Source organism: Carassius gibelio, chromosome A8 (genome assembly GCF_023724105.1).
Source record: "Carassius gibelio isolate Cgi1373 ecotype wild population from Czech Republic chromosome A8, carGib1.2-hapl.c, whole genome shotgun sequence".
NCBI classification, from domain to species: Eukaryota; Metazoa; Chordata; class Actinopteri; order Cypriniformes; family Cyprinidae; genus Carassius; species Carassius gibelio.
The window spans coordinates 20,693,787-20,721,661 of NC_068378.1; the positions used below are offsets into that span (position 1 = coordinate 20,693,787).

Genomic DNA, 27,875 nt, shown 5'->3' on the forward strand with positions numbered 1-27,875 from the left:
GTGCTCTCTCTCTTTCTCTCCTCAACACTTTTTTTTACTCTTTTCTGAACGCAGTCATTGTCTGCTGTATGGGACATTGGGCAGGGAGACTCTCATTACTCATGTGAGGAGGTCTCCAATAACAAGGGCGGATAGCGGGCGATGTTTGAACGCATTAGCTGTGCAGTAATGCATAATGTATGACATGGTGTTTGCGTGCAGGATGGTCTTCACCTGGCCTGTGGGCCAGAGATTATAGGCAGAGAGATGGGGCAAAGAGATGACATTATACCGAGGGAGAATTTCAGTCCATTCATCTCTGCACCACGACTGCTGATGGGACTCTGGCAAAAGAACCTGCTTGCGGCAATGCGGTGAGAATGCATTTAACACCATCCAAGATTCAAGAGTCTGAAACAAGAGTGCAGTGTTTTAATCATTAATGTGGAACTCATTGGTCTGTTCTGTGAGTTATTACTCCTCTGTAGATAGTCCATCTCAGTTTCCTGATGAGTTTAAATAGTTTCTTTTTCTTTGAAAACAGACTGTAGTTCCAATTAAAACAGGGGTATTCATTCTTTTTAGAAAGCGTTTCAGTTCAATTGAAATTACAAATTTGTATTTGTAAAGACTTTTCTCAGTAAATATCATTCCAAAGTAATATTTTGTCACATAAAGCCCAGTTTAAAACCCCTGCAATAAAGATCTCAAAGAGGAAGTCTGTTTGTATTGCCGTGCATTTATAAATGTACAGCAAGTAGAATCTTATAAAAGTCCAGAAACACATCTTATGTTGGAAACTCCCATACATTTTTCACAACGACATAGCTGCCATCTCTCTGACAATAAGGCTGGTTTCAAGGAACGCCAGGTAATGGCATTAAATCATAAAAAAGACTGAGGTGACTCATAAATTGCCATCGATTTACATTCTCCAGAGGAAAATGGTTATCTGTTCCTGAGTTGACAGTTTCTGATGGATTCTGCTTTCTTATAAACATTAGATCTGTTCCAAAACTTAGTGAGCTGCCTCAAAGTCTGTCTAGGCAGCTCCTTTCTAATGCGGCATCCTGAACATTATGGAACCTCAGTGATTGAATTGGAACATTCAACATACATAGACAGCAGCTTCCCTTAGGACACTTAACTCAAAGTAAATTTCAGTTGAGTTTGACATACTGCAAATCTAACAGTGTGAAATAAAATATAACATAAACATTCAATAAATTATTCAGTGAAATCAAATTGATATTTTATTTTTTATTTATAAACAACTTTTCTCTCGCCTCAATCATCTTGAATTAATTTTTTCACAAAGCCTGTTGCAGTGCTTCCTGGGATTGCCTTCTCAGAATGGGATGAACGTAATGCTGCCTCAGACTTTGGCATTTTAGACAGCCTTTGTCATAGGATCACACCTATGATTTTTATCACAAATGATTTTTAAATATATATATTTTTATTTAAAATTGTATACATTTTTTATTATTTTATTTTTGCATTTTATTTAGTTACATTTATGATTTTTGTTTTTAATTCTGTATTTTGCTTTGTAAAATCTCTTCTTGTTTTTATTCCATTTTTTCACAAATACACTTTTTGCAGATCCGTGAGAATGCAAAATCTTACTGTTGTACACACACAAGTGAGTAACATATCACAACATATCCCAGTTTTGAATAACTCTAAACTGATAGTCACATTATTATCATATCATGAGCCAGATAACAATATAATTTTGCATCACCAGGTCCCTGCTGATTCCCACCCCTGATGCCTATCCTAAATATGTAGCCTCTGTAGACAGCTCATACGTTTTTCGACCAAGCAATTTATAAGGCTTAATTTCAGGGAGCGTATTGACTATACTTGTCAATAAATGCAAAGAAAATTAATCGGAGCAGACTTAGCCATGCCAAGCCACTTTTGTAGAGGGCATTAGTTTAGTGGGGGCTAAATGCAGACGAGACACATGGTGGTTAAACAGCGCTGACTGAGTGAGTGAGAAGAAATGACTGGGCAGCTGAGCTCACATCTGCTGGGGGCTGTGCTGTTCTCATTAACTCTCTCAGTGTGAGGCAGTCCAGAGCATTCTCATCCACTCCCCGCATCCGACTCTCACTGTTACCACACTCAAACAGTGTGGACCCTCACAGCCTCATAACAGAGATCCTGTCATCAGCTCATCAGACCCATAATGCACTTCAGATGGTCGCGCAAGCCGGCGTGTGGTAAGCTGCCCACATTGTTTATATTTAGCCTTCCTGTAGCACTATGTCAATGCCGCAGGATGAGAGATGCCTGTGGGCCTTTTACCAGCGAGAGTGTGTGTGTGCGACAGGGAACATAAACGTGCATACACATGCTGTGTTGGAAGCTCTTAAGATAAGACCTAATGAGAATCTGTGAGTGGAGTGACAGCGGTAGTAAAGGTGAAGTTAACTCTGTTATCGTCTCACACTGCTCTGAGCTAAACAACATAAAGCAACACAGATGGACCTGAATGACAATGCTGACAATCACAATAACTGTCATATGCCACATTTCTGTGCACTGCAACCAGGTAATTCCCTACAAACCGTATATGTTGCCATCCTACTGCATAAGTAAGAACGTTTTGTACTGTAAAATAGTAGAAGGATAAAATTCAGTAAAACAATTCTTATGAAATCAATTTAGTCTATAATCCTTGGCAAGAGAGAGAGAGAGAGAGAAAGAGAAATTGGTCTGTGCACGCTCCAAATGCTCTCCAGGAGAATTTTCCCATTTGGAAAACACTGTACCTCTTTATTTCCTGACAAAGCAATTTTATCCTCTGATTAATAGACTGGTGAGAGAAAAAAATGTTTTAATTAGAGAAGAAAATCTATCATCACCTCCTCTGTTTAATTTGTTCCGACAGACAAAACCATTATGAGTAACAGGGGTGTGAGTGGAAATGTGGTTACCTACAACAGCAGGCTTATATTTTAATTAATTGTTGCATAAACAATTAAGAAGCAAGATCAGGAGGGTTTTTCCTATTGTTCGCAACACCTAAAACAAAAGAAGAAAAAAACTACAAATAAGCAAAACCGAAACATATAAATGAGCAAAAAGACTGTAGTGTAGTAATTTATGTGAGATTAGCTCATAACTCAATTTGTGCATATTGAAGACGCTTTTCTGGTAGGGTATATAAATATATATATGATTGAGTGAATGTGTGTGTGTTGTATTGTGCAGTTTGTGTATAATGAAGACAATTTGCCCAGGAACAGATGGCCGGTGTTGATGCTCTCGTTGACAGGTAGCATGTTGTCAGCGCTTGGTGTTGTTATCATACAGAGAACAGCAGCTTTGAGTCTTAATTGGGACCCAGAAGGATTTTGTTGGGCGTTGAGGAAGAGAGAGATGGATAGAAAGAGAGGGAGACAGACAGAGAGAGCATGAGAGATAAAGAGAAAGAAAGATAGAGAATCTCAGCCAGTAGAGGAGTCAGAGTTGGTATTAAAGTGAAACACATCAAAAACTCACCAGCTGGCCCAACACATTCCTGAAAAGAGGAAAGAAGTCGAGTGAAGGGACTTTTTCTTTTCACTCCCTCTCCAAAGAAGGGTATCCGCACAGGAGAAGCCAGAAACAGAAACAAAAATAGATGCCATGTGTGCTTTTTTATTTATTTAGCTGTGCACATGCTTAATGCCACATCAAAGTTCTCTTCAACTAATACCCACAACGTCTCGCAATCTGGTCGTGAATATTAAGTAATCGTTTTGGCTGTTTTCCACGCTTCCCCTGCAGGCACCTCGATGAGGTGGAGGCAGAAATGGTGAGAGCGAGAGCTGGGGTGATTTCAGAGTGACTTGTTGAGTCCACTCTAGTTTCTTCCTCCACACAAGAGATCCCTGGAGAGGAACAGACATGGCAAATGATATTGAAATGTTAATTTCTTTCATCTGTATAGTGCAAAATAATTTTTTTACATCCCATGTTTTTCCACACCATCCACAGGCACCATGATGAACGGCACTTTCTTGCAAATGTATAGTTAAATGGTGGATAGCGGCAATTGGTTTGCACAGGGAAGCCTGGGTAATGGAGTGAAAGAGATGACAGCTGCTGGAACCGGGGAAATGAAATATCTGCAAAATTGTCCACTTTTTTCCCCTGCATTTTGGAGGGGTAATTTGAACACCATTACGCAGGATCACATGACTGTCTCTTTGATGGATTAGCCCAATACATCTACAAATTAAATTCTCTTATGTAAGTCGGTCACAGAACACCCAAGCAAAACTCTTGGTTGGGCCAACTATTAGTTAAGTAAAACAATTCCACAAAGACTGTAAGTAAAAGGGATTGTTTAACCAAAATGAAAAATACTGTTATTATTTACTGTACATATACGTATGTTCTGGTTGTTGTTTTCATTCATTTACAATGAATGGAGTCTGGAGCATTTCAAGCTTTAAAATGGACAAAAATCCACCAATAAAATTATGTAGTTCTGTGTACTACATTCCAGTCTTGAATATCTTGAAATCTGACCTAGTTCTACTTGATGCAAAAACGTAATGTCCAATTTGTGAAAACAAATTCCTTTGCATCAGAGTTAATTGATTGATTTATTCACAGATCGAAATGATATGATGATAAAAATGTTTCTTGAGCACTAAAACAGCATATTAGAATAATTTCTGAAGAATCATGTGACACTGAAGATTAGCTTAATGGCTGCTGTAAATTCAGCGTAGGATCATGATAATTAATTAAATAAATAAAAAATGTACATCAAAAATGTTATTTAAAATTGTAATAATATTTTACAATATTGCTATTTTTAATTGTATTTTTGATCAAATAAATATATTGTTGATGAGCATAAGAGGCTAAACCCCCCACCCCCAAATCTTTTTTCACTGACACCAAAGTTTTAAAGGGGACCGATTATACCCCTTTTTAAAAGATAAAATAAGTCTCTGTTGTTCCCAGAGTGTGTATGTGATGTTTTATCTCAAAATACCCCATAGATAATGTTTAATAGCTTGTAAAAAATTGCCACTTTCAGGGTGTGAGCCAAAATATGCCATTTTTGTGCTTTTCCCTTTAAATGCAAATGAGCTGGTGCCCCCAAACTCCCTTTTAGAAGAGGGTGGATCTTCAAGAGCTCATGTTCTGGCACACCACCAACAACAACAACAAAAAAACAATATCATGCAATATGATTGTACTGTGCATAGTAAATGCACATTTATGAATTACACAGACTGGGAGCATGGCGCAACAAAAATAACTACATAGCTGGTCCCATGGTGTCTTTGTGTGCTATCACATTATGAGCTTGACTTTCACATAGCTTTCATGTGCGATTTTTAACTACCACATTCCTATTTACAATCATTCTGGTAGCATGTGAAGGCAGCATTAGTGAAGAAAAGCAGAGACAATGGTAGCTTCAGCAGTATTAGCCTTACAGAGAGCCAAGAACTTTTGGAAAACAAAATATGACGCTTGATGCTTACTTTGTCAAAAGCACCAACCTCCATTAGTTGCATGGAAAAAAGCAACAATAACCTTTTTCAGAATATCTTCTTTTGTGTTCCACAGATGAAAGAAAGTCACTTGGTTTGGAATGACATGAGGGTGAGTAAATAATGATAGAATTTTCATTTTTCTTTCTTTAAACTAGAAATAGATTTAAGTCATGCTCTTAGGTATATTCATATAGGTTTACTGGTGTTCTGACAGTCCTATTTGTCTAGAAATGTGTTTTTAAAAATGTGTCAGAAATTGAAATGTAATACATAGATCAACCTGAGTATGTTGTCACATTATGGTGAAGCAACTTCCTTTGACCTGGTGCTGGATACCAGCAACAATGGAAAGTTGGAGACTGAGAATCAAAGTCAGCCAGTGGTCAGGCTGTGATCATTTACATCCACCCCTGTTCGGCTCATTGACTCTGATCCGACAGAGAGTTGTTAAAAAAAAGACCTCCTCCTCATGCCCTCATTGGGAGGATTCCATTTAAAAGTGAGCATCACTGTGCCCTACACATTCTAAAGGGCAAAGCATTTGAAGAAAGCACTATTAAGGGTGCAAATTTGCAACAGCTTACTTGAAAACGTATACCACTGCCACTTTATTTTACACAAGAATGTCATCATCATATAATGCGTGTTATTGGGAATATAAGGATTCAAATTAGATTTTTTGCTGGTTTGTTGTGAACAATTTTGTGACAAAAACTTACTTTAATTCAGATTTCTTACAAAATATTTGTCTCGTTGTACAATTTGCATGACAGTTTTTAAATTCCCATGTAAGTTTTCAAATGAAAGACCATAGGATTTAACATGCATTGCTTAGACAACCTACCTGCCTTTTGGGACAGGGCCAGATTCATAGTCATCAAAAATACTGTCCTTCATATACACTTCATAAAGTACAGTCATAAATACAAAATTTTGCCAGAATTCTGTCCCTAAACGTGACATTACTGCCATCTGCATGATTATTTGTGTTCTCCACTCAAGAGGACTTAACTTTTGCCTTTGCCGGAGGCACTATCGACAAAATAAATCCATTTACCGTCACAAGACACCATGCTGAAATGGTCTCATCTTTCTCATAACTTCCCACTGGTCTCTAGCCAAACAAGCAAAGGCAACTCATGACCTTATTATTGAGGAGAAAATGGCTGTTTTCTGTTTGTTTTTGAACCATATGGCTCCATTAGTGGCGTAATGACCCTGAGGCCCCTTGAGCGTTCCACGCTGCCCCCAGTGGCCACTCATCCACTCGCATTGTTGATGGTTTTTTGCATGCTCCAATTAGCACCCACAAAATGCTCATTTGCTGTCCATGATGTTGTGTGTCTCTGTTTGTGCACCTATTGATTTGCCTACACCACTGCCTTTGCACATGTATCATGCAAGTGTGCATGTCAACAGGTTATGTGTTTTTTTATTTTTGACTATTCAATTCATGATTCAAAGTAATTTCTCAGTTCTCTTTTGTTTAAATATATTGCAGGTTACATGTGCACACAATATGGTATTTGTTTCCCCCAAAGTAAATTAATGGGTCACTAGGTAACCTGATATATATCATTATATATACAATTCCTTCTTAATAGCACTTAAGTTGAGTCTCAAGTGTTTATTCATGAATTTTCATGAGATTTCAGCTTGACTTTTCATTTCTGTGTGATGGGCTTTTTTTGGAGAGATATTTCAGAATGTTGCGCAGCCTCCTCAATTCCCTCAAGGGATTAGAACACGGCCTTCAAACATGATTTGATGTTAATCATTAATTAGTGTGTTTAATGACACTAAATGCTTTAGTAAGAAGCTGTGTAGTGATTCCCCTACAAGCCTGGCATCAGCAAGGTCAGTCTACATGGTGTTCAACGGGTGGAGAATGAAAAACGATGCTCTGGCGTCACAGCTATAAAAGAAACATAGAACTTCTGACAAAATTTGCATGCAGAAGAATAGGATTTGACAGTCAGTCAGCATTACATGGGTCTGATGAAAAGAGAATGACTCACCTGTTTGCTCAGTTTAGGGGTGTGCTGCGTCCTCTTTTGGATTCTCAGGTGGGTGCTGCTGGTTAATGAATGGAAAGCCGAGAGCTCAAGAGTAGGGTCTTAATGCCTAATTTGATCATAGATATCACCGCAGACTCTTGGAAAGTCAAGTCAACTTCTCATTAAACGGGTAATTCAGCCAAAAATGTAAATCATATAATCATTTGCTCACCCTATAGTCCCTCCTAAATAAATATTTCAAGAAATAAATAAATTAGAAACATTTTTATAAATGCACCATTTTTATGATGCATTTATTGTCTTTTTGTAGCTCGAAAGCTTCAGTTCTTAGCTAGGATTGACCAGCAGAGATTTTAATAGAGCATAGGAATGAGTAATTGATGACAGAAATTTTGTTTTTGTATGAACAATTCCTTTAACACATTTCTGTTCCTGCTTTTCTCCGTGTCTTCCATTGTTTGGAGAACTTCAACAGGACAAAGGAGTTTACTGTGGAAAGACAAAGAACATTTCCCTGCATAATAGATGAAAGATTTACATTTACTTTAGCAGTATTTCAATTAATTAAACCCTTGAAAGGTAAATTGTGATTGACATTAATTTCCCATTGGTTTTGGTATGAGAACAATGAAAAACTGTTAGCAAGGCATAAAAACAACTTTATACTTCATGCGAGTTATCTGTGATTTAAATGTAATAATCTGATTCGCATGTGAGACAGCTTAATTAAATCAGATATGATTTGAATATCTTCTAAAGGATGTCTTTTGTAATGAAGGCATAGGAAAAATTGTCAAACGACAGTAATTGCTGTAAATTGAGGACTTTGTACAAGAATATATTATGGAAATTGCAAAAGTGGTCAAAGACCAATGAAAATCACTTACAACATAACTTTTTTTTTTTTAGTCTTTTCTGTCTCTACAGCTTGGTCATATGCTGCCTAATATCACAGGATTTTGAAATATGAAAATATGACGATTACAGGTGAATGTGTTAGTATTATGTAAAATTCCCTCTCAAGCCTCATGCTCTCTTCATATTTATCTTAACTAGCAGATGCATATATATTTAACATTTTATATGTCATTAATAAAATACATATTTATTATTTATGTTAAAATTGTTATTCATGTGTTAGATTTTGATTTCATTTACATTAATTTACTTAGCAGATGCTAAATGAATAAATGTAATGGAAATTAAATCATATTTCACCAAACACATTTCCAAGGCTCAGCAAATAGTGCTTCATAACTATTCATAACTAGAGATCTGCAGCACAGAAACCTCAAGACGTGAAACATGTCCAGTGGATCCTATGTCTACTGATCTGGAGTCGAAGATCCACTTTGTCCTCTGAAAACAGCCGTGCTGTTGTATTGATGTTTTTGCTCTAAGAGCTCCAGTTTGGCACGTTCACCTTGTTTCAGCTCACAGTTTCATTAATATTGTTGATCCAATGTAGTAGTTGTGACCTTGAACAGAATAATGTGCTTTGGGCAGAAACGGAAGCCTTAAGAAATTTAGAATCTGATGTTGTTCTTACTGATTCACTATTATCTCAGGATTTTCTTTTAGAAAATAAGATCTGTGGTTAACATATATATGAGTTTTGTTATAAAACAAATTACATGCAGGCAAATATCAAATGTGTTTGAAACTGTAAAACCTACAACAGTCTGATTCAATGACAATGTAAACAAGTCTTTGTAGTAGTTGTATTTAGCAACTGGTGACTTGAAAAAGGTTCTCTTCTAAGTTTTAATGACTGTAAACTGAGCAGCTTTATTTGGACCCAAGAATTATTTATTTTGCATGAAAAATTAATGTAACGTTTTTTGATGAACTGAAAAATACAAAAATTAGGGTAAATTTAGTTTACAACTTAAAGCTAAAATAAATCTTACTTTGTAGTTTAGGTCTATTAAATCTTAAAAATCATGTTTTTCATTTTTTTATTATATCGGCCTTGCCTACATACCAGTCTGCTACGATAAGCGCTTATAATGAAGATGGACTTACCAAAGTTTCCAAGGTTCATGGCTTTAAATGTTGGTTAAACAGCCTGTTTCTTTTCTAAATAGGTTTAGAATGAGCAGTAGTGTTTGGCTACTTAAGATTATTTAATGCTAGCAAATGTCACTTCAGCTAGCCTATAACTTGCACTTTGCATTGTGCTTATAACAAAACATATACATTATGTAAATGCACTGACCCAAAAGTGCCCTTAAAACTTCCCTGCCTTCTCCACCCTCTTGTGAAATCCCACTCGTGCTGTAATTATTGGATATGCAAAGCTGAGCAGATAAGGCTCGGAGTCGTTGTTTAATGCAATTACAGAAGGCCTTTAATAGAGGTAATGGGAGGCTGATTGGGGAGCTTTGTTAGACTGTGGGGTGTTGGTGTGATGACCTGTGATTATCCAGGCTGTGTGTTGACTGGAAGGAGACCCCCTACCCAGCAGCAGCCAGGGAAGCCCACCACATCATTACAGTGAGTTGTTTTGTCATGGAGGTAGAGCTAAACCCTCATTAGAGCCAGTTGTTCTCACAACTGCCTTTCCTCCCTTTCTCTTTCTCTCTCTTTTGTTTTTGAACTGTGAGTACAGTCCTTAGCCACTCACCACCACACACATCAACACACATGCTCTTACTACACTAATAATCACCTGTAACAACAAAAGATAGATGGTAAGCACACATACTTTTGGGAAGCCTAAACTAACCTGTCCATTATTGTATGCGCACACATTGAGACAGTTTTTTTTATTAATACAGGTTTTGATTCGATTTTTAGAGTGAATGACTTATATTGTGTTATATTTTATTTTGTGTCAGTTAGTTTTGTCTCAACCGTACGGATGGCCCAGGACCTGTGTGAGAGTATTTACGGCCAGTTCATGGAGCTGTCACTTACCCAGTCTGGCGAATGCTGCATTGATCCTATATGGTATGCACATCTTTAAAACATTTGGCTATTGAACAGTTATTCTGACTGAAATATATCACACAGTGGTAGAATTACTGTTTGGGTTTTTGTAGTAACGTGACAAATCCTTTTGCCAGAATTTACCAATAAATAAATGTTTGTAAATGCACATATAAAGTACTGTGAAGGATACTGTAACAATACTAATACCTCAACTTTTTAAATAAGGCAATTTAACATTATATTTAAAAGGCATGGTTTTTATTTAATAGGCCTAAAATACAAATAGTCAGACTTCTAGACTTTTACAGTTCATTAGTAAATACATAAATAGTTGATTATTTAATCTTCAATCAATCAACCAATCAACCAATCAATCAATCAATCTCTTCTACAAAATATGAACATTTACCTTGCGGTCACATGCTGCCAAGTACCTTCCCGTATCCCCAGGATGCAAAACCCATTTAAGTCTTAATTTTGCATCCCATCTGGGTTTGATTTATAAGATAAATGACAGAATGAAATGGTAGTTATGTAAAAAAAAAAACAATCAGCGAATCCTTTGCATAACACTGTTCTCAGCAGCACATTGTTGTCCATGATGACAGATACGGAAATTTGCTAAATGATTGTATCGCACTGCGGTAAATGATGTCTGTAACCCTAATACACACACATGATCAGAATGTAACCGTGCTCCACCGCCAGCCACAACAGATTCAGACTCGTATCAGCTGTGTTGCACAGCTTGAAGCAACAAACTGTAAACTCAAATCATCCGCGTCTGAGAATTCCTGGTCCAGAAAGGCTCTGTCTAGCAATAGTGTGTTTCAGGTCACGTGGTATGGAGGGAATCTTTCACTGTTCGCTGGCAGAGGCTTTAGCATTCTGGGGTAGGGTGTGTCCCCCCCGACAGGGGTCCAGTGATGGAGAGTGGCTGGCCAGATGCTGTTTCATGCTAGATTAGCCCTCCTGTGGTCAATTTGCTTTTCCTAATGTCAGCTCCCCCTGCTGTCGCCTAGCAACCGCTGCTGCAGCCAAGAGGCCCAGCCATGCATGCAGAATCCCACCTGCCATTTGTAAAGGAGGGCGTGTGTGTTTATGTGCATGCATGTAAAACTGGATGCTGTGCATGTGTGAACTGGATCAAAATGCCTTCCTGATTCAGGGATACTGAGGTAACCATAAAAAACAATGAAGAAAAATCTACTATGAGGATGTTTTAATGTTTGTTATTCCAACTCTCCTCTTGACATAAAAAGCAACAGTGAAGTCACATTCCCCTTATTTTAACACACTTCTTCCTGTACTTCTTCATAGGTGTGTGCGCCGCTCCTTGCATCTCCATCTGTCTTACGAAGACGACTGCTGTGTGATGATATATCGGCTGTTGGATTCTGCACGTATGTGTCTGTATATGCGCACGAAGAAGCGAACGAATGGATCTTGATTACATTTGCAAGGCATGAGCTGAAGTGAAGGTCTGAATGAGATGCTCGGTGCTCAGCGTTAATGGCATAGGAGCCTGATGATTCTCTGAATGCAAGAGAAGCATTTTCTTTTGTAAGTAACAGCAGCCACGTCAATACCAGCACAGCCCTCCAGCTGTACAGAGTTCTGAATGATTCAGCACAGAGACAATGTCGTTTCCAAAGGAAATTAGCTCAGTGTTATGCCAGAATGTGCTTAAGAGCGAACAGAAATGTGTTTCTTGAATACTCCAGATGTTTTTGGCATCACGCTTGTGTAGTTGCTGAAACCCTGTACGTACCCTGCAATATTATGATATTGTGTTTTTGAGCAGATACTTTATGGCAGTGATTCTGTTGGTTTTTGGTGGTGTGTTGGCAATCCAAACTCTTACAAAAATTACTTCTTTATTTTTTAGGTCGAACATTTAAAGTAATTAACATTGCCATTAATTATATAGGCTTATTTATAATACGCCAAAAAAATAGAATAATAAAAAAAAGGGAAAATAAACAATAGATAGTTTCTAAATATCTTTTAAAGGTTTCAGTAGTCAATATTTAGCTTGAGTCATATTTTATTATACTTTGTATAGTGTTGTTCATGAATATCCAGCTCAACCAAACTAAAGTTAATTAAACATAATTTTAAATCAAGCATGAGCACAATTTTTTTTAAACAACACGATAACTAATAGCAGCAATCTTTTTTTTTTTTTTTTTTTTTTACAGTGGCTGTATTATTTGATCAAAAATACATTAAAAACACTATTTGTAATGGGCTCGTATCTGCATTGCAGTTTTCATCCTGGCCTGCAGGAGTCACTATCAACGAGTACGGAGTCATGTTACCTCCAGAACTGCAGATGGCTCTTGTCCTATGAACTCTGGCCCTATGGTCTCTCCGCTCCTCCAGAGGGCGGCATCGCCCCGTACCATGTTCAGTGCTCTGCTCATCAGTGTTGATTCCTCACACCTGTGTTTGACCCTTTATAAGTCTGTTTGTTCCCTGCTATTATGTTCAGTCTTGAGCCTATGCTCCCTTTGTACCCAGTTGCTAAGTTAAGTTTGATTGTTCTCATATATTTGGACCCTTGTGTCTTTTTCTGTTTAACGGTAGCTAAGTTTGCTACGTTTATCTTGTACTTTGTTTTCTCAAGTAAAGATTATTGTTACTTTTTGAAGATTCAAGCCCCTTGGCCTTTTTGCTCTTTCGCTCTTCCGCTCTTGGGTTTAACAGTCTGAGAGTAGCTCAGTGAGTAAATTCACCCTCTTAGAGCACCAGAGACCCGGGTTCAATCCCAGCTTGAGGCAGCCTCGTTACAGCAAGACTGAACCATGGAAGCAAACCCAGCGGAAGAGTCTTCACCACCCTCCAATGTGGAACGGATCCTTGCTGCACTCTCTGAGCAAGCCACTACCATCCAACGACATGATCAAACCCTGTCTCAAATTGTCCAGATTTTGAGCCTTCAGTCCCAGGCCTCTTCATCCCAAGAACTCCAACAGTCCCCTGATCCTCAACCTAGGCCCATGGTGACCCTTCCTTCTGAGCCCAGATTACCAGCCCCAGAAAGGTTTGATGGAAGCCCTGAGAGATGCAGAGGATTTATTACCCAGTGCACTCTGGCTTTTCAACTACAACCAAGTTGTTTTCCCACTGAAAGCAGTAAGGTGGCCTACATCATTACTCTCCTCACCGGCAAGGCGCTCGAATGGGCCTCAGCTTTGTGGGACCAGAAGTCTCCACTAACCACAAACAGTCAACAGTTCATCACGGAGATGAAGAGAGTTTTCCAACATCCAGCCAGTGGAGGTGATGTCGATCGTCGCCTGCTGAATCTCTCTCAAGGTACCCGGAGCGCAGCTGAGTTCGCCATAGAGTTTCGCACTCTGGCGGCTGAGAGTAGATGGGATCAAAGAGCCCTAAGAGCGACCTTTCACCATGCTTTGTCATCAGAGCTCAAAGACGAATTGGCATTCCGAGACCCTGCCCCTGACCTTGAGTCCCTCATTGATGTAGCTATCCGGGTTGACCATCGCCTCAGAGAACGCCAGATAGAGCGGCAGCGGGAGACCAGCTTATTTGAGGCCACCAGTCCTGTTAAATTATCTCCTCCTCTTGGGGACATGGATGAACCCATGCAGTTGGGGGGAACTCGGATATCCCAGTCCGAACGTAATAGGAGGATGAGAGATAGATGTTGCCTCTACTGTGGCAAGCCAGGACACTTTCGTACCAACTGTCCTGAGCTTTCGGGAAAAGCCAAGTCTCGTCCTGGAGTAGGGGGGCCCGGGCGAGAATAGGAACCATCCCCTGCTCAGCAAACTTGGGTTTGAGGATCCAGGCCACAATTACCATGGGCCAGCAACACCATCAAGTATGTGCCTTTGTAGACTCTGGGGCCGCCGGGAATTTTATGGACTTTAAGATGGCCCAAAGTCTTGCAATTCACCCTGTGACTCTCCAAGAACCCCTTAACATTACTGCAGTTGATGGCAGCCCACTGGGATCGGGTCGGGTCAGTGAGTGCACTCCACCTCTTCAGTTAAAAGTAGGGAACCACCAGGAATTGATTCAGTTTTTATTAATTCATACCCCTAGACTCCCTATAATCCTCGGTTTCCCATGGTTGACTGCTCATAACCCCAATATTGACTGGTCCAGAGGAGTTGTCACAGAGTGGGGAACACACTGCCAACTGTCAAATACTGCTTTCTGCGGTCCACCTGAGCTGAAGTCTGTCCAAGAATCAATGTCTGGCAATCCCAAGAGCAATTCCATCTTTAGGCTCAAAGCCCCGTCCGTGGAAGTCATGGCTATTCCCAGGATCGAACCAGTCACTATCAAGCCCCCTCTTTACCCTCCCGAGCCATCCCGTGTTCCCCCGGAATACATGGACCTCCTCGAAGTATTTAGTAAGGTCCAAGCTGCCACACTGCCCCCCCACAGATCATACGACTGTGCTATTGAACTGATGCCAGGAACTTGCCCTCCCCGTGGAAGGCTATTTTCCCTCTCTGGTCCTGAGAGATTAGCTATGGACAAGTATCTGAAGGAAGCTCTAGATAATGGATTCGTCCGTCCTTCCACATCACCGGCAGGAGCCGGTTTCTTCTTTGTTGAAAAGAAGGATGGCAGTCTCAGACCTTGTATTGATTATCGAGGCTTAAATAACATCACAATCAAGAATCGTTACCCCCTCCCACTTATGACCACAGCCTTTGAGATCCTGCAGGGGGCCACCATCTTTACTAAACTGGACCTCCGAAATGCATACCATCTTGTCAGGATCCGGGAGGGGGACGAATGGAAGACTGCATTTAATACCCCGACAGGCCACTACGAGTACCAGGTAATGCCATTCGGGCTGGTTAATGCTCCTGCTGTCTTTCAGGCCTTTATTAATGATGTCCTTAGAGAGATGCTGAATATATTTGTGTTTGTTTACTTGGATGATATTTTGATATTCTCCCGCAACCTCCAAGAGCACATTCAGCATGTCAGACAGGTCCTGACCCAGCTGTTGAAGCACAAGCTCTTTGTTAAGCTGGAGAAGAGCGAGTTCCATGTCCCAGCTGTCTCATTTCTCGGCTTCCATGTGTCCAAGGGCAGCCTCCAGATGGATCCAGGCAAGATCCGAGCAGTCGTGGACTGGCCCCGACCCACTTCAGTCAAGCAGGTACAGCGCTTTCTGGGGTTCTCTAATTTCTACAGGAGATTCATAAGAAATTTTAGTTCTATTGCAGAACCTCTTTCCTCACTCACAAAGAAGTCCAACAGGCCATTCATGTGGACCAGCGATGCTGACCATGCCTTCATTACACTGAAACAACGCTTCACATCTGCCCCCATTCTAACTCTCCCAGACCCAGAGCTGCCCTTTGTCCTGGAGGTGGATGCCTCGGATGTGGGGGTAGGAGCGGTCCTGTCACAGAAGTGTAAGAGTGATTCTAAACTTCACCCATGTGCTTTTTTTTCCCGCCGTCTTACCCCAACACAGAGAAATTATGACATTGGGAACAGGGAGCTGTTGGCCATTAAGATGGCATTGGAGGAGTGGAGGCACTGGCTTGAGGGTGCCAAACACCCATTCCTAATCTGGACGGACCATCAAAATCTCACCTACATTCGAGATGCCAAGAGGTTAAACTCACGACAAGCCCGTTGGGCCCTTTTTTTTAACCGGTTCAACTTCATTCTCTCTTATCGCCCAGGTTCCAAGAATCTCAAGCCAGATGCACTCTCGAGGCAGTTTGAACCACCTGAGAGGGAGTTGTGCCCAGAAACCATCCTCCCCGCAGCCAGGGTGATAGCCCCCATCCAGTGGGATATTGAGACCGCCGTCAGGAGAGCCCAACAGCAACAGCCTGGTCCAGGTAATGGCCCTGTAGGGCGTCTCTTTGTCCCTAATTGTATGCGCTCTGAGGTCCTGCAGTGGGCACATGCATCCCTCCCCTCCGGACACCCGGGTACCACTAGAACCTGTAAGCTTGTTCAGAGGAAGTTTTGGTGGCCCAAGTTACAGAGAGATGTTAGGGCCTTTGTCTCTGCTTGTCCAGTGTGTGCCCAGTGCAAGGGGTCAAGAACTCGCCCTCATGGTTTACTGCACCCACTGCCTATCCCGAGACGTCCATGGTCTCACATTTCCCTGGATTTCGTCACAGGCTTGCCCCCGTCTCAGGGAAACACAGTAATTCTGGTGGTGGTAGATCGATTTTCTAAGACTTGTCACCTCTTACCCATGCCCAAACTCCCCACAGCTAACCAAACTGCAGAACTTCTGATGAAACATGTGTTCAGAATCCACGGCTTTCCCCAGGATATGGTTTCTGATCGGGGGCCACAGTTTACATCCCGGTTTTGGAAGGCGTTTGGCCGGCTCATTGGGTCCTCCATCAGCATGTCCTCTGGCTTCCACCCCCAGTCCAATGGACAAACTGAGAGGGTAAATCAGGACATTGAGAAGACCCTGAGGTGCCTGGTGGCCGACAACCAATCCACTTGGAGCTCTCGTTTAATTTGGGCTGAATTCGCTCATAACACTCTGTACCATTCTTCTTTAGGCATGTCCCCCTTTGAGTGTCTCTATGGATTCCCCCCACCCGTGTTTCCTGGACAGGAGCCAGAGGTTGACACCCCAGCTGCCACACAGCTTGTCCGTCGTTGTCGACTTTCCTGGAAGAGGGCTCGTGCAGCCCTGGTGAGGGCGGCCCGACTCCAACGGAGGCAGGCTAACCTAAGGAGGAGAGCAGGACCCTCATTTCGTCCAGGACAAAGAGTGTGGCTCTCTACCCGAGACCTTCCCTTGCGAGTGGAATCTCGTAAGCTGGCTCCAAGATACATTGGCCCCTTCAAGATCCTCCGAAAGATTAATCCGGTTTCCTTTCGTCTTCTCCTACCCAGGTCCATGAAAATCCATCCTACTTTCCATGTTTCTCAATTAAAACCTGTTGTTTGTTCCACTTTGTCTCCAGCCAGTAAATCTGCCCCAGCTCCTCGCATGATTGATGGTCAGCCAGTCTACACTGTCCGCAGGCTGCTGGGTTACCGCCGGGTACGTGGAGGGGCTCAGTACTTGGTAGACTGGGAGGGTTATGGCCAAGAGGAGCGGACCTGGGTTCCAGCTCGGGATATCTTGGATAAGGCCCTCATCTCAGACTTTCACCAAGCCCAAGGAGCCAATCTAAGGAACGTCAGGAGCCGTTCCTAGGAGAGGGGATCCTGTAATGGGCTCGTATCTGCATTGCAGTTTTCATCCTGGCCTGCAGGAGTCACTATCAACGAGTACGGAGTCATGTTACCTCCAGAACTGCAGATGGCTCTTGTCCTATGAACTCTGGCCCTATGGTCTCTCCGCTCCTCCAGAGGGCGGCATCGCCCCGTACCATGTTCAGTGCTCTGCTCATCAGTGTTGATTCCTCACACCTGTGTTTGACCCTTTATAAGTCTGTTTGTTCCCTGCTATTATGTTCAGTCTTGAGCCTATGCTCCCTTTGTACCCAGTTGCTAAGTTAAGTTTGATTGTTCTCATATATTTGGACCCTTGTGTCTTTTTCTGTTTAACGGTAGCTAAGTTTGCTACGTTTATCTTGTACTTTGTTTTCTCAAGTAAAGATTATTGTTACTTTTTGAAGATTCAAGCCCCTTGGCCTTTTTGCTCTTTCGCTCTTCCGCTCTTGGGTTTAACAGTCTGAGAGTAGCTCAGTGAGTAAATTCACCCTCTTAGAGCACCAGAGACCCGGGTTCAATCCCAGCTTGAGGCAGCCTCGTTACACTATTATTGTGAAATATTACAATTTAAAATAACACTTTTATATATTAATATGTTTTTAAATATAATTTATTCCTGTGATGGAATAAATTATATCCTGAGTGGCTGGGCCTCTTTATTTTTTGTGCTTAGTTGCATTTATTATTTTCATTTGCCATTGTTTTTCCCCGTCCAGATCCTATCAGAACAGACCTGTGACTCATTTGTAGGTCACAACCCAACAGTTGAATGTCGGCGTCCTATGAACCATCCTCTTGTTCACTAATGCATGTAGTGTTTTTAATCCAGCACCCATATCAAGATTCCGGGCAGTGCTACAGAAGAGGTCAAGATTTGAACTCTCTCTTCAGCCGCTGGTTCAATTTGATTATAATTGACCGGCAGGCTGAGAGGCAGAGAAAGAGCTGGTGTGCAAAGCTAACAAGGGCTGATTGTACATACAGCAGCTAGGGAGCCATGTGTCTGCCCGCTCCTCTTCAGCCAGGCACGGGTAGAGTGTTTTAAAAGCACTGGAGCATGGGCCACTCGCCTATGGAGCATCAGCCGAGAGCTTATGATGGGGCTGACCGGAGGTTTTTGCCTGCTCTTATTCTCTTTTTATTTTATTTTTTCCTAAGCACGAGTGGCTTGTTCACACCAATGTTCTGGCCTGATCTCTTAAAATGGCCACCACTTCATCAACCACCCACCTCTACTATTAAACACCTCCGAATATATCCTGACACCTCTGTGGTGCTCACGGGGCATTGAATGCAAAGAAAACCCTGCAAGGTGTTTGTAGTATTCTTAGAGACTTCACTAGTTGACTATTCTGAGATTCTGAAGCTTCTTACGCTGTGTAAAGGAACTCTCTTGACTTTATCATAGTTTTACTGTAGTAATGAAATTTTTTTATGGCATATATTTATCTCATTTAGTGATTTAGAAATTATGTGGTTTATAAATATACCGTTGATGTAACTAATGCTGATTCATTCAAATTAAAATGTAAAAAACAAAACAAAAAACAAAACAAGATGATAAATAATATTCAAAAGTAATGATATTGTTAATAAATATAATCAAGAATAATAATATTGTTAATTTTAACAATGTATTTGCTTATTTTTATTATAAGCATATAAGCTTTTTTTAAGCATAATTTCTATTCAAAATGTAAACTATATTATCACACAACTCTCTCTATACAAGATATATAATATATCCAACTTTATTTGCATACTCATGTATTATTGTTACAATATTTCAACCTCATATTGTCACAAAATGTAAATTATATTCTTGCCCATTTTAATCAGCTAAATGTGACTGTAAGGCATGAAAATGTAAAGTTTAACACCATCATTTTCTGTAAATCTGCTTTGAAATTATATGTATTGTAATATGTTTTGTGTTTTGTGAAATGACTGTTTTCGCTTGTAAATAGTGATTGATCTGTAAATTTTTCTCTTCCGATTCAGATGAGCTGACTTTTTAACTTTAGAAAGCAACATTATGGATAGAGACTTATTTTATCCATAAGCAGAACTCTGAAGTTAAAAATGTCTTGATGGATTTGTTTAGCACAAACACACTGCTTTTCTCTTCACAAGATGTCAGTTGATGGACTGGAGTCATGTATACCAGCTGTTTGGGCTTGTTCTGACGGCACCCATTCACTGCAGAGGATCCATTGGTGAGCAAGTGATATAATGCTACATTTCCTCAAAACTGTTCCAATGAAGAAATGCTCATCTACAGCTTGGATGGCCTTATATAGGTGAGCACATTTTCTTTTTTGGATGGACTATTCCTTTAATTCTTTACTTGGTGTAGACCACAGGGAACGTCCTGTGCACTTGAGCAGCTTTGAGCACACCTGAAGAACTGTAATGGTTTTAGATGTGTTTGATTGGAGATGAGGGGGAGGCGTGCTGACGTTGACCCAGAAGTGAAGTGATGCGTGGAGGACAGACAGCAGTAACAGCAAGAGAGAACAGGTTGCTTAACAGGTAAGAGAAGCTGTCGGTCTTATGTCCCACTTACTGTACACTGCTAGCCCAAAGTTTGGACACATAACTACTCATTCTTTCTTTTTTTATATATATTGTAAAGTAGTCATAATAAAGTCATAGAAAATATGAAGTAACTCAAGTGCAAATATGGCAATAATGTAGTGACCATTAAAATATTTGTTATTATTAAAATGTTAAAGGAATACTTCACACAAAAATTGTAATTCTGTCATCTTTTTTTAATCCAAACCTGTATGACTTTCTTCTGTTAAACACAAAAGAAGATATTTTAAAGAATGTTGGTAACAGTAGGTAGACATTGACTTTCATTGCATGAGACTGTCAACTGTTTGCTTACCAACATTCTTTAAAATGTCTTCTTTTATGTTCAACAAAAGAAAACAGGTTTTTCATTTTTGGTTATACTATCCCTTTAATTTAAGTATACAGTAAGCCTTTATAACAAAAGTTCGCAAGAAACATAAATTCAGTGAAGTGTGTTTTATAATTTAACCAGTAGGGTATGTGTATATATGAATACCTTTTGTCTTTGTTCAGTTGCTTTTCTACAGGCCAAATTAAAGTCATTTTGTGACTGACATGACTAATTCAGTACTCCGCAAGCTGGCTGTTGATTGGTTCCCCTCAGGCCTGCCACAGACAGCATCAGGATACAGAACTGTGAGTACTTCTGATATTTACAGCAGGGTCCATTCTTTATTTAATCATTGCCCCTGGGTTTCTCTTGGATGTTTTGCCTGCAGCATCTTTAGACAGCTGATGCCATATTTGGTCCTTACCAACAGGTTTCCCATTCATGGTACTCTCAGATGAGACGGAGGATTCAGGGCTGGATTAGCAGTGTTGACAGGTGTAAAACCCACAAACAAGAGGAGAAAGTCTGTGTGCACGTATGCGTACAGATGTGAGCGTATCTGCTTGCTCGCAACACATATCTCAACTTTCACTTCAATCCTGCACTTTTTTTTTGTGAACATAAAAAAAAAATATCCATTTGGATCAAAAACCCAATATCACAAAGGAGCACTGAAGATATATTTTCTGTTTCATTCGTCTGTAAAATCCCAAGGCTTATAGAAAAATAAGTGGGTATTACTCTGGAGATGGTTTGGATATTACACAGAGTACGACAAAAGATCAGGGTATGAGAGAGAGTTATCTCCAGCTTTACTCTACAGGCCACATTTACGGCTCAAGCTGAGGGAAATCGCATTAAAATTTCAAGCTTTGTTAAGTTTAATCTTCAGGACGATCGTTTTAAATGAATGTGCTTTCGAATACAGACTTCATCAGCAATTTGGATACTTTTGCTAACAACTCTCATTCATTTTGACCTTCTGTGAAGATTCAGCCTGTTTAAACATGACTGTGAAATGGGTTTAGGACAATATATGCCAGGGGGTTTTAATGAAAAGTTGCGATTTTTTTTTTAGGCTGATATGGCTAGGAACTACTGTATACTCTCATTCCGGTGTAATAATCAAGGAACTTTACTGCCGTACCATGGGTGCAGCAGGCGCAGTGATATTATGCAGCACCTGAAAATAGTCCCCAGCTAGTTTGTGTAGTTGCAGTAACAGCAGAGTTGCTGGGGACTATTTTCAGGTGCTGCATAATAACACTGCATCTGCTGCACCCATGGTACAGCAGCAAAGTTCCTTGATTATTAAACAGGAATGAGAGTATAGCTACTAGCATTATCGACCTAGAAAATCGCAACTTTTCATTTTCTGTCATTCTTCGTACACAGTGTAACTACAGATGAGTCAAGTTTTAATTATGAAAAATATCAAAACTCTTTGGTCATTTCGAGATGCTTACGGTCTAATCAGATTCAACAATCTATGCTAAGCTAAGCTAAAAATGCTACCGCCAGACCCAGAGATCGGCTGAATGGATTCAAAAATGGTAAAACACAACTGTTTAACTCTAGGGGGAGTTGGAAAATGCCTATTTTCAAAAATAGTGGAGTGTGTTTTAGTGGAGTGTAATGGTTTTGTGGAAACAGTGATGCATTTTTCCAGGATTCCTTGTTGAACAGAAATTTCAAAAGAACAGAATTTATTTCAAGTTGAGTTATTTTGTAAAACAATAAATGCCTTTTGAATAATAATTCAAAAATAAAATCTTACTGACCACAAGCTTTATTAACTAAGTTTAATAAACATTACATTGTTTATTATTTTCTTTGTTAGTATCGTTACAGAAATTATTCCAATTATCCCTGTATAAAAGTGGCTTGCCTTCAGCTAATTGTTTACATGAAAATACTGCTCGAGTAGGCTGTATATGAACAGGACAGTTAGAGAGCAGCATATAGTAAATAGTTGTCACTCTCTTACTGTATGAATGCAGCCATCAAACCTCAATCAAGTGGAGGAAAGTTTGATGTTGAATGTTTCAGAACTAGCAGGTGTGTATTGTTGGCTCAGAGCCAACTGGGTCCATGACCTGTGCTGACTGGCTGTGTGTGAATGATTTAGGAACTGGCTATCTGTCTTGCCCCAGTATGCAGTGTGCGTGTGCGTGTGTGTTTTGGAATATAGAGTGAGAATTCATGGGCCTCTTAATGGAGGTTTGGCTCAGAGACTTCACTGTTGTATGTGACAGATGGTGGAAAACAGCAAGTGCTGAGGAGAGATATTCAAATCTGATCTTGGAGAATGTGAGGAGGGTTTCTGGCCAGAGCAAAGCCTCTTGCAGAGAGAAAGATAAAGAGCGGAAGGGGAAAAACTGAGGTGAGATCAGACAGAGGGAGAGGGCTTGATCAGATTTGTGGTGAAACACAAAATTGCTTTTTTGTTTCTTAATATCCATTCAGGATGTTCTGAAAGTGGGAATTCATTCTTCCATTCTCTATTTTCTTCATAATAATTTGTCAATCTGATTTTACGGTTAGCTGATTCTCATATTAAAGCTCTACCAGAAATACTGATCTCATAAAATGTAAATACAAGAGGCACCAACGGCAGTAGATATTTCTGTCTACAGCAAACTAGAGATGTGTTTAACCACGACTTGTTGGTGAAGTGAAAGTAAAAAAAGTAAAAAAAAACTAGACTAATTAATCGTAATTAAGTCCAGAATAATTGCTGGTTTTAGGATAAATAAATAAATAAATAAATAAATGGGAAATGTCTGTATGAACCTTGCTGTAAAATCATCCAGTTTAAGCTGGTTTGTCTGGTTTAATTAAGATGGTCTTAGCTGATCTCACAGCCTGATCAAACTGATCTTTAGATCAGCCAACATGACCAGAAACCAGATCAAACCTGGTTTAAGTAGTTTTTTTTTTTCCCAAACATGATATAACTGTAGTGGTGTTGATTTAAAGGGGATAAAAGTGCTACTTATTTTCTATCTTTTTTTTCTGCAAAATGTCTACTTAAAAAAATATCAAGCAATCAGTGTTTTTTAAATATGCACTAAACATTTTGTTATATTTTAAATAATTCTGTGAAATATACAGTAAATAAAATCAGCATGTTGTGGTTGCCAGAACTTACCATTAAAAAAATAAGGTATAATTTTTTTTTATTAGTTTTACTGTTACACACAAATACAAAAAAATATCATCATGATAACACATAACATAAATCCTGAAAACTGAACAGCTGATAAGAAAAAACTATGGAGAAAAAAAATGTGAGTGGCCACATTTAAAGTTTTTCCACTTTCATTTGTTTTTTCACTTCTAAAAACTGCAACAATATTATATAAAAAAAAAATGTAACCATATTTTACTGTAAAATTTCACTGTGTATATAGTTGTTAGGTCCATAGGGACGTCTGTGTACTTTAATTTGCTGGTGTAAAATGTAGAGCTTGTCTTGGTACGTTTTCTGTTGTGCTTCTCTGTTGCTTCTCCTATCCACACAGGTTGGGAGAGCCACCTGAATTGTATTCCAGCTCGTTATGGAGTGGGTTGAGCACTATATAAAAGATCCAAAAACCTCCAAACACTGAGAGAGAGAGACTGAGGCTTGCTTCTGAGATTTACTGTCATCGTCAGGTTCCAGCACTTGTCACTTTCAGAGTGTTTTGTTGTAACTCGTGGGGTGGTGAAAACACTAAAGAAGGTATGCTGTGTGCTAACTTCTTTAGAGTATGGTAACTCTGTGTGAACAGTTGCCATTAATAGTTGGAGTGTTACAGTAACCCCTAGTTGTACGCAGTTGTGCTATGTTGGCCTGTGTGGCCAGATTTACCATTAAGAATATGTTTGTCAACTTTGTTCTGTTGTTATTGTGATCATTTGTAAGGGAAGAGGATGCTCTCCCTGCACATTTTTGTAATGCTTTCCCCCAGCCCCTAGACTAGAAAGGGGGGGAACGTAACAATAGTAAAGAAACTTACAGTTGACCTATTAACAGGTTTTTACCATATCATTTTTAGCCTCTTACTATCAAAATGAATATCAAAACTATTACTATGGTGATTATTTTATTTTACAAAAAAAGAATCATATTGGAGAGTAAAAGAGTGCAAACTTTATGAAATACTGGAGATAGTGGACCGCCCGGTCTGAGACTGAAGAATGAAACGAGTGAAGCAGACCTGTGCCGCCTGTCTCCTAATAAACGGGCACCAGATCCTGGGCTCCAGCCAGAGGGGAGCCCTGCCACCCAAACCGCCACCTCTCCCTGATCCCCAGAGCCTAGCAGGGAGGCGAACTGCCACACGGCGTCTGACAGAAAGACCGAGAGAGCAAAGCCAGCGGGCCATATGTGTCTGGTTGTGAGAGGAACTCAAACCACAGACTGTCCAACACAGAAATGCTGCAGCTGCCCAGCTCTTCCTTGTGGCAGAATTAATGGAGCGCTCGGTGTGGAGAGAGGTGAAAAAGTCACAACTAAGTAGTAAAATGCCTTCTTGATGGATATATTGATTTGTACATGTAAGAGATATATTTCTTTCATCAAATTTACATTGTAGTCCCAGCTTGTAGTATATTATTTAATTACAGTAAAAGTTTAATCAAGTTATATTTGGCTATTCTGAAATACTAAACCATGCAAAAGAAGTGGTAGCTCTTCTTTGTTAATTACAAAGGGTAGCAGTGATTAATGCACATTTTATGAAATATATTTTAGGTGTGTTTTGTATGTAATCTGCTTCCCAACTCTAGGTAAAAAAAAAACAATTAGGAAAGTTCAAGATAAAAAGATATCTAAGATAAGTTATTTAAAATTCTAATGTGGCAACTGAAATATAAAATCACAATTACGACTGATGAGAAAACTGCATATTATGAGCAATAAGGTTGCATCTGTGGTGTATAAAGTGATAAAATCATTTTGAAATATAAATTTGCAATTATAAAAATAAAAAATTTTTGTTTGCTTGATAGCCATTTTGTTTGATATAATTATATTATAATTATTGTTATAATTAAAATTATAAATGCAAATACATTTACACAACAGTCTACGATAGCAAGTGGCGTATATTATTTTATTATTATTATTTTAAATATTTAGCTCAAACACACTTTTTCTCAGTAAATGTAATGCAAACTAAATATTTTGTAACTATTTTTTGGTGTGATCCAAGTGTCCAAAATACATCTTTATTATGTTAGTAATTGGTTACACACTAGTCTTTAGAAATCTGATATTGGTGAATGTATGAAGATACTTGTTCAACAGCAGTGTACAGTCATATGTCCATATCAAGAGAGCTCTGTCTAGCTGTTGAATGTATTCATGTTCCATTACATGGTAAATGACATAAATCCTCAACTTCAGAGCAAATGTATGCCAGATTGTGAAATGCATTGCATAATAACTAGTCACATATGGCATCATGCCAGATGTTTACAGAAGACAGCAGTCAGATGGCGGATATGTGTGTTACTCATCTGCTGTGTCTTTCCACAGCAGATACCTCATAAGGTGAAGTCGTCGTGTAATGAAGACATAAGCCCCATCAGTTAGATTCAATATCAGATGCATCAAAACCCCTGCCTTTTTTAGGAGACTGTGGGTAGTAGAGGAATTTTTAAAGAGGAGGCTGATGATTCATGATGCAGATTCTCTTCCTTAACTGGGCTTTTGCCTCATTAAATCCTTAACGGTGTGAAGCGACTTGGAATGACCTCATGGCTTTATCACACCCCTCGCCCCTTTTGCCCTTCAGCTCAGCATTGAGCCCTGCCCACCCCAAGGACATAGACCACCGTTAAGCCCTGCCCACCCCAATGCCACAGGCCACAAACCGAGGTCAATCATCCATGGGGTGAATCAGAGCACCCACATCCATATTCATTTGTTATAATGAATCCTACGCCACATTTTAACATTATAAATGCCACTGCAGTCAAATTCCGTATGAAGTTATACCGTCTTGACAAATGTTTTTTATGTGAATATGGCTGTAGTTTTTGTTTCAGGGATGATAAATGAAACAAAAGAATATTTGCTTACTTTTTAGTTATGTTTTCTTCATGTGGCTCTTCTTCATCTTCGGCATTTTTTTGGACTTTTTACAGACACCTGATGGCCTGGATGTGTGAAGTTTAACTGCTGCTGCCTTTTACCAAAAACTATTTGTTTATCTTTTTTTCAACTATTTTGAGTTGGAATTTGAAATGAGGTGGTCACATCTCGCAGTTAGTGTAACTAGAATTAAAGGAAGTTAGCACAGGAAATAGTTTTCTGGGAAATGAAGTTCTTTATCTATTTATATGTTTATCTGATCAGGCCTAGAATCTTTATACTTCAAGAATTGTTAAACATCTTAAACTTTTAGACAAGACTTCCGAAAGGACGAGACTTTCAATGTTTGTTTAGATGAATCTTCCTTTTCTAGTTATGCTTTTGGTTAAAGATACATTCATTAAATTTTTTTTGTGTTTCTTCTTAAGTTTCTGTATTTCAAACACCTGTTTGTATATCTGTCTGTAAGGTTTATAAAACCTTTGCACTGCAAAAACTTTGTGAATCCATCACTCAAAGTTTGTCAAAGCTCTCTACTTAAAAATGACTTGTTTTTTTGGATTTCAGTTCATTTAATGCTACATCTGAATTGTAATTCTGCATCCTGTTTGCTACCTAGATTCAAAATCGATTCTAATGTAAAAACAACCTGCTACTTGATGCTTGTTTTCTGTGTTCAGTGGTTGTATTGTGTGTGTAATATGTATATTGATTGTTAATATATTGTTTATTTTGATTGTTGTCTTTAGATGTAATTTATTTAAATGTCTTAGCTGAAAGCACCATATAACACTATTTATTTTTGTTTTATCAATGCGCTGAGACAATAGGATTTTCAAGATGAATGATATGACTGGACTCTTCCTCTCATGTGAGTGTACAGCATTTTAATCATATAATTATATAATGCAGTTTCATATAATCATATTTAATCAAACCACACGACAATTTATTTATTTATGAAAGCTTTTTAATTAAAAAACTTTTTAAATGGCAGAGAGCAACAGTAATTCTACAGGAACAATACAGGGGGCGCTGTGCTCTCACGTCTCACTACATCACATCTGTCTGTTTTGTATTACAGCCAAGGAGAGGGTGTGCTTAATGCAATAATCTACTGGAAGTTTCCGTGCCTCATTCTGAATCTCAACTTTTGTGTGAGTAATCACGCTGGCATTCACGCTCATTGAGGCTAACTGATCAAATTCTTATCAAAAAGGTGCAGCTCAAGT

The 27,875-nt window shown here is 39.4% G+C and overlaps 1 long non-coding RNA gene across 7 annotated transcripts; it reads left to right on the top strand.

Moving 5' to 3' along the window:
- On the top strand, positions 1–27,866 carry LOC128018843 (uncharacterized). Of its 7 annotated transcripts, XR_008184991.1 has the most exons (11): positions 110–353; positions 5,569–10,465; positions 11,470–11,625; positions 11,768–12,010; positions 19,784–19,950; positions 20,073–20,182; positions 20,744–20,866; positions 20,992–21,056; positions 22,817–22,944; positions 24,086–27,514; positions 27,728–27,866. It is a non-coding gene; the product is annotated as an uncharacterized LOC128018843 (long non-coding RNA). The 7 variants fall into 7 exon arrangements; XR_008184987.1 differs by lacking the exons at positions 22,817–22,944; positions 24,086–27,514; positions 27,728–27,866 and adding an exon at positions 1–103 and having other exon boundaries at positions 202–353; positions 20,992–21,687; XR_008184989.1 differs by lacking the exons at positions 22,817–22,944; positions 24,086–27,514; positions 27,728–27,866 and having other exon boundaries at positions 5,569–10,009; positions 10,354–10,465; positions 20,992–21,687.
- Positions 27,867–27,875: the final 9 nt, after the last annotated feature.